The sequence below is a fragment of the Lucilia cuprina genome, chromosome 2, assembly GCF_022045245.1.
Source record: "Lucilia cuprina isolate Lc7/37 chromosome 2, ASM2204524v1, whole genome shotgun sequence".
Lineage (NCBI taxonomy): Eukaryota > Metazoa > Arthropoda > Insecta > Diptera > Calliphoridae > Lucilia > Lucilia cuprina.
In genome coordinates, this window is record NC_060950.1 from 8,324,642 (window position 1) to 8,341,802 (window position 17,161).

The window sequence follows — 17,161 nt, forward strand, 5'->3', positions numbered from 1 at the left end:
ATACACAGACCGACTTAGCTAAATCGACTCAGAAAGTGCTTTTTTTACAATAAATTGATTTTCAGAAAGTTTTATTTGGGTACTGTGAACAATTTTGAATTATATTCATACATACAAACACGCTTTTTAGAAGTGGACCTTATATAGGAGATAATAATGGATTATTAGTAATACTATTTCTTGTAAAGGGACGATCGGTGGAAAACACTTTAAACGAAGTTCTGCACTACAGAGGTACATCCTTTGATAGCAAACTGTATACACTGGCGGTATACATTGACATCGAAAGTGCTTTCAATAACGTGCACACTGATACCCTTACCCAATCCCTAGACAAGTTTTATATTGACCGGGTGCTCCGTAACTTTATCAACTACATTCTATGGAACAATGAATAAATTGCAAGATGTACGATATAACTATCAGGGAGAAGGTATTTTGCGGTAAACCACAGGGTGGCATTTTGCCACCTTTACTCTGGGTTACTACCATTAATAGCCTCCTAAGGACCCTCACCGATAGGAAGGAATTAGCCCCTTCTGCTATGCAGACAATGTCATAATACTTTTAAAGGGAAATGATCCAAATTACTTGTATAGAAGAGCTGAGAAGGCTCGGCCTTGAGCAAAGCTCAACCGAGAGGCTTCAATGTTAACCCGGCAAAAAACGGAAGTCTGTATTTTCACAAAAAAGGCTGAATTCCGTCTTTCCTGTACAAGAAGATACCTGTGACAAAGCCAAACACTTAGGTGTAATACACGACCGGAATTTAAAATGGAAACACCACATAGAAGATATCATCAACAAAGCACATCGGTGCTGGGCGATATATAGGCGATCTATAGGCCAACTATGACAAATGAAAGTGCCTTATGAAAGTGTAATTAAACCAATTCTAGCTTATCCTTCAATAATCTGGTGGACTGCTTTAGACCAAAACTGCAAAAAGTTCAGTGTACATGCTGATTGGGTATAAGTGGTGCCATGTGTACTACATCAACCAACGCGCTGGAAACGTTGCTAGATATTCCACCCATTGAAACATATTTAAGATATGAGTTCGGGCTTACAGCCGAACCTCTCTTTATTTTAGGCGAACTGGCCAAAAGCGGTTATAGGACACATATACATAGATACTGAACACATTGGAAGGTTTTACGCAATCATCGGATGTGCTTGATCGCATACCAGACACAGAATGTGTCGGAAACTTTGAAACGCTGGTCCCATATAGAATGTATTGGTCAAGCGGAACATTAGAGCAAATACCAGTAGAAATCCGTTAGGGGACAAAGGGGGCCTGGGTTTCTATATTGAAAACCCAGAAACAGAAATATACCCCAGTTTACCAAATCATAACACAAGCTTATCGACAGGCAGATGATAGAATTGAATCTAAGACCGTATTGAATTGTAAGAAAGCTTTAACAGAATACTCTACCAGAGGTAAAGTTTACATAATATGGATACCAGCCCACTCGGGAGTAGTCGGTAACGAAAGGGCAAATGTCATAGCTTTAAAGGGAGCGGACTCGAGCAAGTTAACCAGCAAGTGACGCAACAAATGCTGAACTAAAGATATAGCTGAGAGAATCCCACGAGGCCTCTCGGAATAACGAAACATTGAGTGGAACCACGAAAATCCTATGAAGTGACCTGATGAGAGCAAAACGAAAAATCTCCTCAAAATTAGCAAGTAGTATTTTGAGTGGACACACAGGATTACGAACACTTCTATGCAAAATTTGATGTGCGGATTCAGACGAATGTAGATCATGTGAAGAGGAAACTATATATCTTTGGAACACTATATATATTTGCCACTGCCAGACATTCGTCAATGTTAGATTCAAGTATCTTGGAAATGATGTTATTCCGGAAATAACATTCCTGACTAACACTAATTGGAAGATTCTTATGTATTACGTTCTGGAAACTGTGAAAAATCTAAAAATTTTCTTGAGTTGTTTCGCAATTTTGCTCATGACTCCGTTATTTAACCGATTTTGCAGATTTCAAATAGTGATTTTCTTGAAACGTGTCTGATAAGTAAAATGTTTCTTTAACTTATTTAATGGATTGATATTTTGATCCAGACGTAACTAGAGGCTGTAAAAAGTACAAATTGTCTACTTACTCACCCATTGGTTGTGAAAGTACCACCATGAAAGCTCTTCGACTTGAGTCCTACTCACGAAGGTGAAGTGTACAGATTAAGAACAAAATTTTCTAATAATTTTAATAAATCACAACAAAACAGTATTCCCTTTTATATTCAAAATTTCCTCACGTTAATTATAAATTATTCTAAGTTTAAAATCTCGCTTAAAATTTAATTGTTGCATCTGCAGACCACCAGCTTGTTCGGGTTTATACTTTCTGAATAGATCTACTTTCAACAAACTAAAAGTTCATGATGCATTTATTAAGCTTTTAAAATCTAATCTTTCCATTAGACAAAAGAATAAGAGGAGTTTATTACATCAACACCATCGGCAGAAGGAGCAGCAAAACACAACGTTTAAAATTCTATGCGTTTGGTAAAATACAGCAACTTTGTTTAGCAACAGCAACAATTATTCTTTTATGTTGAACAGATAGGGATCCCAGTGGCAGATATTTAGATGAGGCATGCTGATGATAGATAACATCACTATCATCAACATCGTTCTTAAAGCAGAAGAATAAGATGAAGAAAAAGTACGAATTAAATATAAGCTAAGTGTTTGTTTATTCTTTCCTTTTTTCAACTTATAAACTTACAGGTTGACTGTCAGGCTGGCTCCTTTCTATTCCTTTTACACTAACTGACTCACTCATCAGGCAGCTAGGTAAACTAGCTAGCCATACAATGTTTCCTTTCCGGCTGTAAGTTCACAATGAAAATGACTGAATGAATGAATAAATGCATGATGCTGGCAATAAGATTGAATACCTGCTTAGATACATTATATGAAGTATCAGTTAAACTCTTCTACGATATTGTCTTTTCATTTAGTCACAGATACTACGTTTACAACTAAATGCAGGGACTAAGTTTATACTGTTTTTTTTTCAAAAATTATATAGATGAGTTTTTGACGAAGATGATGATGATGACTAACTCTTTTTAAAATTGTATTTTTATTTTCTTACATTCTTGATGGTGTGTATTATATTGTGTTTGTCCAGTAAATGCTCTCCTGCTGATAAAGTCTTCTTTTTCATCTAGTTGTTTGTATAATTATTGAAAAGTAGATATTGTGGTGTTCTTGTCTTTACTTCGACCACAAACACGTTATTATGAAAATAGTCGTCAACTAGTTACGGTAATGCAACAATAGCAACAATAAACATAATATATATAAGTATATATATACAGAAAAAGTATTTCCTTTCAAATGACGCGACAAAACGACGTTAAAGGCTAATGGCAACTTAAGTGAGGTCATTTTTAGTTTTTCTTACTTTAAATCCGATTAAAATGCAAGAGTACAAAAACAACAAAAAAACTAAGAAGGTGTCTTAAGAGTGGTTTTATGCGTGCCACTCTAAAGATTAAATACACACAAAAAAGTAGAGAAAATATTAAGAAAAAAAGTACAGAATCGAAATGACTTTAGAAAATTTAAATACTAAGTAAAAGAATGAGTTCAAAACAATTAGGATTTAGAAAGAAAAATCTTCATTTTTATGTAATTAATATTTTTTTGGGAAATGTTATACAAAACAAGTAAGAGTTCTATATTCGGCTGTGCCGAATCTTATATACCCTTCACCATGATGTGTTAAAAAACAGTCATTACGAATTTTATTATAAAAAATCCAAAAATACCAATTGTAGCCCATTTTATACGATCTAAATTAATCCGTGCTCTTCATGCTTAACTTCATATTTCTAGGTTCAATATTGTAGAAATTTTAAAAAGTACCTTTTGAAGAACGAAAAAGTACCAAAAACTTCCCTTTTGTGGTTTCCCACTTAATCCAGGCTCTACATAGTGTTTCTAGGTTCAATATTATAGAAAATTCAAAAAGTACCTTTTGTAGAACGAAAAAGTACCAAAAAGTCCCTCTATAGGTTCTTACCTAGTCAAGGTCCTACATTCTAAATTTCATGTTTCTAGGTTCAATATTATAGAAAATTCAAAAAGTACATTTTGTAGAACGAAAAAGTACGAAAAAAGTCCCCCTTTATAGGTTCTTACCCAGTCAAGACCCTACATGCTAATTTCATGTTTCTAGGTTCAATGTTATAGAAAATTCAAAAAGTACCTTTTGTAGAACGAAAAAGTACCAAAAAACCCTTTTAATAGGTTCTTACATAGTCAAGGTCCTACATTCTAAATTTCATGTTTTTAGGTTCAATATTATAGAAAATTCAAAAAAGTACCTTATGTAGAACGAAAAAGTACCAAAAAGTTCCCTTTAATGTGTTCTCGTCTAATCCGGGGTCTACGTACTTAATTTCATGTTTCTCGCCAATAACAACGTAACGTAACGTCATATTCATTCTTTGATTTGCTTTTGTTTGTTTATTGTTTTGTATAAGCATGAACGAAAAATGTAAATTTTTTATGAGGTGGTCTCGGATTTTTACTCATATCTTCGTTATTAATGGACCGATTGGACTGATTTTAAAAAGCGTTCTAATCGATCGTATTTCCAATAGAATTATTGAAAATTCGGATCCCGCAGATATCTGGGGTCTTCTGAAAACTGATTTCAACATACACACAGACAGACAGACAGACAGACAGACAGACGGACATGGCTAAATCGACTCCGCTATCTATTAGGATCCAGATTATTTATACTTTATAGGTATGTTAGCAAGTTATTAAGTTAGTAATTTAGTAAGTCAGTAAGTTAGTAAGGAAGTAAGTTAGTTAGTAATAGTTAGTCGATAAATTAAATCACGACATGTATTTTTTGTAAGAAATCCTATATTCTTTACGATATTCTAATGTGTTCATGCGTTGCCCAACAAAAGAAACCCAACTTCTGTAAAATTTTCCATTCAACTTTTAAAAAGTTATCCTTTACACATATGTTTTGTATGTGTGTCATTCCTGTAAAATTTATCATTTAATTAGCACCAGCTCAATATGGCAAAAAGTTTTTCAATTTCTCAATTGAGGTTTTGCAATTTTTGTGCACATCATTTTCTGAGTGTAATTAGATAATTGCATCTGTTTTGATAGAAAAAACGAAGTAGAACCGAAAACTAGAAACAACAATAAATCATGCACGTAGTATGTACTTTAAATTCTAAACACTTTGTACTTTTGAAAATGAAGCGAATAAAGCAAAAGAAAGAATAACAAAAAAGAAAATCAAAAAAACTTTAAACATTTTTGTTTGTTCACGGACCTGATGAGAATTTTTAGTCGTACCATCGCCTCGTACACTCAATAAGGCAAAACTTTTCAAACATCTATTTTTCTACTTATTTAAACAACTTGTTGCATGTTTTAACAACACCCAACAACAATATCAACGATGCTGTTGGTCTTCTACAATACAATGCTGCTGTTGGTTTTATTGGTGTTGCTGGTGCTGCTGCTGATGCTGCTGATGATGATGGTGGTGTGTTGTTTTATTTGAAACACGCGCCTATTTAACACTTTATACGACAGCCATCATCATTGTCATCATCCACATCGACATCAAGAACGAACGCTCCATTGCTGTCATTATCATCATCATTTTCCTTATTGACATCACCATCATCATTCTGCTGTTGTGTTTGTTGTCATAGAATGACAATAATTTTTAACCCATTTCTTTTTCCATACCATATTCTCTATGAAGTATGATGAGCACCGTCAGCGAGTGTATACGAGTACAACAACAAACAAGGTGATAGAACTAAAAAAGTATTCAATTGGAAAAATTTTTATTTATTTATCCCTTGTTTGAGTAAAAAGTGTTTGTTGTATCTATTACCACGTACTTGTTGTAGTTGTTGTACTTAATATTGTTTTTGCTGTGCAAGTATTTTGTACTACTTGCCAACATTATATACATTGTAATCGGCAATAACAACAACAACAACAATAGGGCTAAAAATATCGCCACCAACATTCGTCAACATTTTGTCAGATTTTTTTTTCAATTCGTAAAATTTAGTACAGTGGTCATAAACATGTTAGTTTTAAACAAGTATGAATTCATAGTCGGACATTGCCGACCATACGATACCCTACACCAGTCAGTATGTTAAAATTTTGAATTTTTTTAAATAAAACATTTAATTTGTTTTATTGTGGAATATTTTTACTTATTGGTGACAAAAAAATAGAGATTTTCTACAAGAGGGCTCATGGTGGAGAAGGGGTAAATATGGGCCTATCCTTATAAATTTTTGTAGATGAATTTACGTCCACTACAAAGTCATTTATGTAGATTTTAATCGTTTTATAAGTAATTATAAGTTAATTTTGACCATCAAGTCATTTTCTGAAGGGGAGTCTGTATGGGGGCTAGGGTCAAATGAGGCCCGATCACAATTATTGTTCTACAAAACTTTTTTTTGCTGATTTTCGTTGACATTATAAAACAATTAACGTACTTATGAGCCTAAAGGCCCGATTCGGGGGGTACGGTTGTATGGGGGCTAGGAGAAATAATGGACCGATTTCAACCATTAGGTTCCTTGAACCAAAAAAAGAGTATGTGCCAAATTTCATCAAATTATCTTGAAAATTGCGACCTGTAGCGTGCGCACAAGGTTTACATGGACACACAGACAGACAGACGGACGGACATAGCTAAATCGACTCAGAAAGTGATTCTGAGGCGATTGGTATACTTTAAGGTGGGTCTAGGACCAATATTTTTGGGCGTTACAAACTTCAGCATAAACGCATAATACCCTCCCCACTATAGTGGTGTAGGGTATAAAAACAAAACAAATACAAATTAAGCTCAATTTGGGATACTTTCCACTTTTTAGAAGAACTAGATATTTTAAGTTAAAAAATTGGAGCAAATGATGGCCATACAATACCTGTTCCTGCACCACTGTTTTCTATAACGAACAACTAACTATATTGTTGTTATTGTTTTTAATATTATTTGAAATTGTTGTTTTTATTGCTGCTTTATTTAATTGCAATGCATTTTTTCCTCTTACAGTTGTTTTGGCTGGTGCTGCCGGTAATATTGTTATAGTTGTTGTTGTTTTGCCATTGTTGGGGTTATTTGATGATGATGCTCTGGCAGTTGAAGTGCAAAAAATAGGAAGAAAAAAAAAAACACAAAGAAAAAAAAATGAGGAAAAACTGAAATCTGTTGGCGAGTTTACTGTTGTATCTGTAGAATATTTTGACGCTTGATTGATCAAAGACTTGATGAAAAAATTACCGGCATTTGTTGTTGCGAGCGAACTTTCCACTTCTTTTAATAAATTTGTTTGCTTTTTATTATTTGCTTTAATTTTTTTTACTGGTTGTTTTTGTGATTTAATAACATAAGTTGTACAGTGGGTTGGAAGAGGGAGAAAATTATTCACAATAGTTGTTAAGGCATTTTTTTTTGGGGAAGTGGGAGATTATATTGAATTTGCTATAATGATGAAAGTGTTTTCTGCCAATTTCAGTAGTAATAATTATTATCTAATCGTTTAAACTGACAAAGTAACTAATCCACCTTGCACCACAGTTCATTAGATGGTCATTATCTCATCATGCCGAAACACAAGTCATTTTTTTTGTCTTGTAAATTATTCCATTAAACCCTCTGGAGTTTCTCTCGCAAACAAGTGCAAATAGTTGTTACAACTTGTTTAGCAGAAGAAAACAATTTCTGACCGATTTTTTAGTTGTATTATTTATATTCAAATTTTTTGCATAATGAGAAAATCAATATTTTTTTATTACTTATTATTCTTGTTATTATTATAATGATTTAAAATATATATAGGAATAAATAAGTGAATAAATAATAAAAATACAAGTGCAAAAATAAATAGAACAAAAATTTTGAGCATAATTTTAAGAATTTAGAACTCTTGGCGAAAGAATAATCTACAAAATATGTATATAAAGCATTCATGAAAAGATTTAAAAAATACCAGCAAAATCTTAACATACCCGGTATGTAGGCAAGTAATATTGGAGAAAAGTGTAAGTAGTTACTTTTTGGGTGAATAACTACTTATTTTTGTTCGACAATGACCAAAAAATTAACTAGTTACAAATCTGTTTACCCGACTTTTCCATATTTAAAACTGGTTTTACAGTCATTTTTCATGTTTGCTATTCTATTCTCTTACTCATTGCCCCATTAAAAAGGAGTTTTATCATTCTATCTGGAATGGTTTTCATACAAATGGAAATATCAACATTTCTTGAAAAAAACTTCCAAAATCGACTACGGTTAGAAACAGTAACTAATTCCTTATTATTCTTTTCAGAAAATATTAAAAACATTAAAACTAACTAACTTTCTGTCTGTCTATCTATCTATCTATCTATCTGTCTGTCTATCTATCTATCTATCTATCATCTATCTATCTATCTATCTATCTATCTATCTATCTATCTATCTATCTATCTATCTATCTATCTATCTATCTATCTATCTATCTATCTATCTATCTATCTATCTATCTATCTATCTATCTATCTATCTATCTATCTATCTATCTATCTATCTATCTATCTATCTATCTATCTATCTATCTATCTATCTATCTATCTATCTATCTATCTATCTATCTATCTATCTATCTATCTATCTATCTATCTATCTATCTATCTATCTATCTATCAATGTAACTAATATGTTCTTTAAATTCCATTAAATTTAAACAATTATAAAAGTATAGTCGTGCATTTTCGACCACGCTACTCTAGGAATTACGTTATTAGGATTAGTTTTTAATAAGAAAGCATTTAAACTGTTTTTACCTTTATTCCTAAATATTGGAAGAATTTCAATTGTTCAAGTGATTTTTTGAAAAGGACTTTGCTAGAGTCAAAATGTTTACGAAAATCGGCGATGTCAATAATCTTGAAAACTTCAATCTGTGGCATGCGCACAAGACTTACATGGATCTACAGATGTACATATTTGAATCGATTCCCAAAGTGATTCTTTAGAAAATGATTCCCTTTTGATTTTATATTTGTAAACGAATACGATGCAGCTTAATGTGATTATACTTAGTTTCTAATTATATACACCAAACGATTTTTGATAAAGGCTTTCCCGTTTTATTATCGATCGAAATTTTTACAATATTTTTTCTCAAAATTTTGTTAAATATTTTTGTAACATAGTAATAACATTTTGCAATTGATTATCTTAGATTCAAATTGGTTTAAAACACTTACCGAAAAGTTTGCTAATAATAAAATCTGTAAAAAAAGAAATAAATAATCATGAATAAATGTATTTAGAAATCAAGTAACATAAGTCTAATTTAATATAATATATGTGCATTTATAGAATGTAAATGACGAAGCAAAATTTAGAAACATATGGTTTTTCCAAAAAAACTGTTATTACTTAAGTCATAAAGTTTTTTCATAAAGTGCAGACAAAATTTGTGTATACGTTACTGAATGTTTTAGCATAAGGAGCAAAGGTAATGTTAAATATATGCAATTGTTAAACTAATAATCCAATATACTTGAATGCGGAAAATTTTTGTGAAATCTTAGAACAATCTAAGATTAAACCCGTGATTACTAAGAATTTCAAAAAATATATTTTTTATTTTAAAAATTTGTATCTTTCGAAATAACATATACCCTTACCTGCTAAAATTCTTATAATATGTGGTGTTGCTCACTAATATTAAGTTGCAAATAATACCATGAAATTTTTAATTCAAGTGATTTCTCATTATGTACTCCGTACATCATATTGAAAACGACACAGGTGTTCATTCTTAAATCGTTATTCATTTTCCATTTTGGTTTTCGATTACAATCATTAAATAATAAAAATACAAAACAAAAACGTAGCAGCAACATTTATTTTAATATGCTACTTTATAATTAAAAATCCGTTAATTTTTTCGAAACGTAAATTAACCAGTTGATTTTTTATTTTATGGTTAAATGGACGCACACACACACACATATACACACACACACATACACTCAATGAGTGAGTCAGTCTGATAGTCAGATCTAAATGTATGAAAGAATAAATAATGAAATGATCGAATGAATAAATATGTATGTATGTTGTACGAACACAGTGAGAGAGACATTGCAAGTATGAGTGCAACACAGAACAACAACAACAAGTACACAATTTGGGTTTTAAATAACAACTACAATATCGAAAATATTGAAATAATGTTGATAATTATGTCAGTCTGTCTATCTGTCAATATGTATTGCAATGTACATGCAACAAACAGCAACTACAACAATAAGAAATATTCATTTGTTGTATTCAATACTTATAAACGAACAAACAAAATTTTTTAAATGTGAAAAATATGAATATTATTATTTATACACTCTTAAACTGGTTGCTATAATAAATAACAAATTTCTTGGAATCGTTAAATTTTCATAAATTTTTAATTTCATTATAAAAACTTGCAGCAATCGAGGTGGCATTTGGTCTTTTAAATTCTTCGATTTATTTTCTAAGAAAATTTGTCATAAAATTATGTTATTTTATAGACAATTTCCTAACTAAAGAAATAAGTCTAGAGGTAATCTGCCTGTTCACATATGGAACTTGGTTCGATTTGTTTAATTTAAAGTCTTCAAGACAAATTTAAATTAATTTCCCGTTGGCACAATAAAATCCGAATCGGCTATATCGGCCTCTTTTACCAAATCAGTATATTGCCAATAAATGACCTATTTCTATTAAATTTATGTTTTTTCTTTAGGTGTAGTTTCTTCTGCTTCTCATATTTCCACATAAAAATGATTTAAATTTATAAATGTATATACATATTAATATTTATAATATGTACATTCATATATTTTTGTACCCTACGCCAACAGAATTTGGGTAATGATTAGTAGAGTAGTTATAAAGTAAAATCTTATGGTTAGTTAGATAGATAAATAGATAGATAGATAGATAGATAGATAGATAGATAGATAGATAGATAGATATATAGATAGATAGATAGATAGATAGATAGATAGATAGATAGATAGATAGATAGATAGATAGATAGATAGATAGATAGATAGATAGATAGATAGATAGATAGATAGATAGATAGATAGATAGATAGATAGATAGATAGATAGATAGATAGATAGATGGCTAGTTGTGAAAAGACAGTAAGTTTTATAAAGTTTTCGTTGAGAATCATTCCCAAAAGTTGTCTATTTAAAATTATATTGCCAAACAATTTTGTTTGTAGTGCATCATATAGTCTACTTTAATCTACTTCGCTTCCGTGCATGTTTAAAATTATGTGGAATTTTAAAAATGCTGTTATTGTTGTTAAATTTATAAATCGATTTTTAAGCATGAATAATGAAATTATCACATTTAATATCGAAGTTTTCATTACATTCGTGCATATTTCTGCTTTTAAAGTGTGTATATATAAAAAAAATTAATAATTATAATTAAATTTAAAAACTTTTATACATTAATTTCAAGTAAAGTCTATGTATATGTCTGTTGTTACATCAAACTTGCATGTACAATAGCAAGGCACAGTGGGGTGATACTTGTATTGAAACATAAATTTCAAATATTTGAATATAATCCATGTTATGGTTTTGTTTAATTTGCAATAAGACAAACGTATTACATTTAAAATTTATAAATAATTTTTGAATGTTCTGGCAGTCAGTCCTACTGTTAAATATTAGAGACCCTGCATAACTTGTTAAAAATTTTAGTTAAGTGAAGACTTTTAGATCTGCTGAAATCATATAGATTAATCAAATTTAAGCAAATGATTTTCTACTCTTTCTTCCTTAACTGGAACTGCAGGATAACATCAAAAATGTTTTTATAAATTACATAGTAAAATGAAAGAGAGAGTGTTTTTAACTAATTAAAGTTTCTATTTGAATTCTTAGAACTAAGAGATATGTATAAATGTTTTACTTTTTTTTTATTAAAGTTAATGAATTTAATTATACTGCTAAACTATACAACTAGAACATGTGTATGTATGTATCTTACTTTCCATTATAAATTTTTCATAGTATGTATCTTGTAACTATAAAATGTTTTAAATCTTTATCAGATTTAATGCAATACAAATGAAATCGTAAGAAGTTCTTATTAAAAACAAAAAATAGTTATATATTAAACATTTTACAAATACCATTTTCGTAATTAATTTCTTTAATTTATATTATCTATTTTTTTGGATATTATAAAGTTTGTTGATTACTTAATCTGAATATATAGAGAAATTCTAATAAATGTTTTAATGTTATTATGAATTTAAAGAAATATAATTATCAATTTACTTATACATTTAATTACTATTGGAAATCGGTTAAAGAAAGGCGGGGATACACATCTAACTAAAAGGTAATTAAAGGAAATTTTGCATAGGGTAGGAGGGGGTTCATACGCCATAGGGGCACATCAGCCAATAGCGAACTTGAACTTGAAAACTGAGTAATCGATTTTATCGCATTATCAAATTTTGTTTTCGTTTATCGATTATCTGTCATCCCTGAAAATTTGAACATTAACTTTTCATATGATGGGAGGTAGACATAATTAATTGTTTTTCAAAGGGCTGTGAAAATATTTCACTGTGTGATGTTTTTGTGCTAACTTTTTTAGTTTAGTTTTTTAGTTTTAGTGATAGAAAAAATATATTGGTCAGTATTAGAATGTCAATAATAGTGAACAATAAGACATAATAATATTTTCGATAATATTATTTGAAGCCCGACAAATATATATGTTAATGTCTGTAACGACAAACAAGTACAGATTTCGAGGTAGCACGGCTTTCTTTCGGAAAGTAAGTACTATGAACAACCTAGAGTTTCAATATAGATCGCCAGGTACTTGCTATAACTTATTAATAATCTTATGCAATCTTTAGATCAGTTTCATATTGACAAGTTATATCGTTCACACTTGATCAACTGCATGTTGCGGAATAAATCAATAAGAAGTGAGATGTTTAATACAACCTTTAGGAAAAGAAAATTTATATCTTAACCACTGGATGGCATTTTTTCTCTTTTAATCACGATTAATAGCTTCTTGAGGACCTTAAACGAGAATGGAGTGCTGATGTCAAAATACTTCGAGGGGGCAGGATGTATGTTACTAGAGCCATTTAATGCTACTTTAAGCTGACCAATTTTAATCTAATAGAACCCAATAACCTTTTTTTGAAGTCACCTAATAGGAATTTTGTGACCTATTTATCTTGCAGCAGTCGGCAAGTATGGTAATGTCTTTAACGTTAATCCAATTCACCACGAACTTCTGTTGGAAAGTAAGTATAATGACAAAAGAGACAGTTCTTAGTATACATCGGTTCCCGATGTTTTAATATAGATCCACAGGTGCTTGCAACAACTTACTAATTTGTACTCATATTCAATCTTTATACCGGTTAATCCAGTTGTACCGGATCAACTGCATGTTGCGGAATAAACCTATTAGAAGCGAGATGTTTAATATAAACATCAGGAAAAGCAAGATGTACCTCTAAATCACTGGATGGCATTTTGTCCCTTTTACTTTGATTAATTACGAATAGTAGATTCCTGAAGACTCTTACCGTGACTGGACTTAGACCTGTCTGCTGATGTCGTAATACTTTAAAGAGGACGAACTGCAAATAGCTTGAGAAGAAGTCCCTATAATGCTGTGGATACGTATTAGTTAATATTCTTATACAATCTTTAGATGAGTTTCCTGTTGTTATGCTATGTATACACGGTTGTAAGATCTTACAACGTTGGTAGTAAAATCTGCAGAAAATGTCTAATAACAGTGTAAACTTACACATTTTGTCTTCAAATATTGTGAGTAATGTTTTTTCTGACAACGTTGCAAAAGAAAAATTGTAAGTTCATTCGATTGTTAGACATTTTCTGAACATTTTACTGACAACGTTGTAAGATCTGACAACCGTTTTTAGGTTCGTAATGCCTTAACTGCTTGTTAAGAAATAAATGGATAACGTGTGACATCTATAACTTTACCATAGGGAAAAGGTTATTTCTCTGGAAACGACAGTTTGTCATTTGATCGCTTTAACTAATCGATTTAACTAATAGCAGTCTGAGGAATCTAATTTAGAAAGGACTAATAAAGAAAGGAAAGAACTGTCTGCTGATGTCGTAATACTTTTAAATAGAAAGGTTGCAAATTACAAACAGACTTTGAACAGGATTTTAAGAAGGCACAACCGAGAAGCCTGAAATCTGTCATTTTACAAGAAGACAGTGGACATGTACTAAGTGATACTCTTATCCAATTTTTGGATCAGTTTCATGTTGACAGATGCCTAAAGCCCCAACTGGATCAACTGTATGTTAAGAAATAAATGGATAAGGTGTAATATCTATAACATTAACGTCTTGAAAATAATTTTTATTTTAAAACAACAGTTTGGCATTTGATCTATTTCACTCTCGTTAATAACGATTAATAGCTTTCTGAGGACCCTAGTTAAGAAACGACTTACAACCTGTCTGATTTTGTAATACTTTTAAGTTGAACACGATTTTTAGTAGGGCACAACCGAGTGGGATGAAATCTGTCATTTCCAAGAGATATAAAAGCTCTTGAGTACATTAAACTCTGTTGCTTAAGCAAGAAGATAACCATGAACGACATAAATTACTAGAAATCGTAATTTAGATGAACCATAAGCTTTTAATGATCCATTAGTATCGTTATGATACACAGGCTTAATAGAAGCGTAATAAGACCAATTCTATACAGAAACATCGGTCGCTTAAGAGCGACATAAGCTCTAAATATGCCCTTAGTACCGTTATGACACACAGCCTTAACCAATTTATATTAGAGACATTAAGGAGCTATAAACAAGCACCCATCGTATACTAGAGACAAATATATGCTTTTGATACATTTGAAGGATCAGTTTCTTTTTCTATATTCCATAAATTTTCTTTATTTTTGAAAAAATTTCATTGCGATATTCTTTTTCTACTTGTTCTGCATCATAAATATTTATTCATTTATGATTTTCTTCATTTAAACATAAATTTGTATTTTAATAGTTTTGTTTTTGCCAGAAATCGGAACTATGAGACATTTCAGATACTTGTTAAATTATGTGCATCAAAAGTAAATGTGCATGATTTTTGTAAATGATTTTTTTTAGTTTCTTTAGAAATTTCTTTTGTATATTTTTGTGAAAGATATTGACAGTTTAATGCAGTAATGTTGTGGAAAACGAAAAAAAATAAGCTTAAACTAATGATGGTTTGGAAAAATTTAAAGAAAAACAGTGATGTACAAAAGTGAAACAATAAATAGATCAACAAAGATTATATTCTTGTCAAAAATGAAAGTTTTTGTGAAATTACAATTCTAAAAAACTAAATAGAAATCGTTTGATGTATTGTCATTAAACTTCTTGGATACAAACTAAAGCTTTCAAATTTCTATATTTACTATAAACACTACATTGCAATTTTTTGTTGCAGCCACTTATGATTTTCTGTCAATCAATATGAAATTGAAACGAAATCGAAACTCTGATGTCTCTTCAAATGACTTTTACTGATTTAATTTAATACACTGTTGTTGTTTATGCTGCTGTTGCTGCTGCTGTGCGTGTGAGTTGAGCTGTGATGTTGTCTTTTCTGATAGTTGTTGCTGTTGTCATTGTTGACACTGTTGTCAGCAGTTTCAATAAGTGAAGTGATGAAATTTGATTTGATTTCTCTATAATTTTTGTTGAGATTATTTTTTTACTTACTTTTTTTCAATAGTATTAAGCAAGAAGCACTATTTTGAGGCAATAACAAGAGCTTGAGAAAAATAAATAATTGGGAAACATAAAACGAGGATACATTATATGTTTAAATAACATTCTCAGTAAAAGGATTAACTTTAAAAACTATATTCCAAAAGCTAGCTTAGATTTCCGTCATAAGAAGGAAAAATGATTTTTTTTTAATCTAATAATCTTTATAAAAACTACTTTTAAAAATATAAAATTTTTTGAATTTAACTTTAAATAAAAAATACCCTCGTATGTTTTGACATTTATAACATAAATTTACTAAATACTCCTATGTATTCTGAAACTATGACTGCAAGTTACGTTATTTTTTTTTTTCTTTTTTATAGTTTTCAACACGAACAACTAGAAAATATAACAAAATAGAAAAAAAACAGAACAATAAATTTTCGAATTTTATTTGTATTGTTTTTAATATTGCTGCTGCTGTTGTTGTTATTGTTTTTTATGTTCTTGTTATATTTGCAGTTGTTTGTATTTTATATATTCAATGATTTGCAACTGATTTTTATATTGCATACGTTGGGTTAAGAGCACACATATATTTTGACAGTTACAATAAAATCTAATCAAAATTTTTATTACCTCGAAAACAAATTTACCAAAATCTAAAGCAAAAATAACCGTGGAACTTAGAAGAACTCCCGTCTAGCTTATGACTCAGTATATACAATTCTACACACATAAAGGCAAAGTTTGGTCTACAATCCAGATTACATTCAATATCATATATAGTCCCGATTATACTATAATCTATAGTCAACGCTACAGTTAAGTATATAGTGTAGTCTAAAGTTTAGACTACACTATAGTCTAGTCTATAGTCTAGTCTATATTCTAGTCTATAGTCTAGTCTATAGTCTAGTCTATAGTCTAGTCTATAGTCTAGTCTATAGTCTAGTCTATAGTCTAGTCTATAGTCAAGTCTATAGTCTAGTCTATAGTCTAGTCTATAGTCTAGTCTATAGTCTAGTCTATAGTCTAGTCTATAGTCTAGTCTATAGTCTAGTCTATAGTCTAGTCTATAGTCTAGTCTATAGTCTAGTCTATAGTCTAGTCTATAGTCTAGTCTATAGTCTAGTCTATAGTCTAGTCTATAGTCTAGTCTATAGTCTAGTCTATAGTCTAGTCTATAGTCTAGTCTATAGTCTAGTCTATAGTCTAGTCTATAGTCTAGTCTATAGTCTAGTCTATAGTCTAGTCTATAGTCTAGTCTATAGTCTAGTCTATAGTCTAGTCTATAGTCTA